The sequence below is a fragment of the Arachis ipaensis genome, chromosome B10 (genome assembly GCF_000816755.2).
Source record: "Arachis ipaensis cultivar K30076 chromosome B10, Araip1.1, whole genome shotgun sequence".
Taxonomy (NCBI): Eukaryota; Viridiplantae; Streptophyta; class Magnoliopsida; order Fabales; family Fabaceae; genus Arachis; species Arachis ipaensis.
The window spans coordinates 115,158,657-115,158,965 of NC_029794.2; positions in this window are offsets into that span (position 1 = coordinate 115,158,657).

The following is a 309-nucleotide window of genomic DNA, read 5'->3' on the forward strand; positions in this document are numbered from 1 at the left end:
ATCCGTAATAGTGTTCGTTGACAAATCACAATCGATTAAACAATTTTTGGATTCTTTTACCACTTAGCTTAACATTTTTTTAATATTTTAATCCGTATATAAAAATGTGATTACTTGCTATACTATTTTATCATATTGTCAAAGGATAACATTTCCCAAGGGAGAGTATAAAGTGGGTTAAAGTTTTATAACTAAATTACTTTTTATTTTTATTATTTTATTCCATGGTTATAATGAGAGAAATTGTTTATTAAAGTTAATTTGAAATAATATATAATAAAAAATAATATTGTCAATTAAAGAAAAACA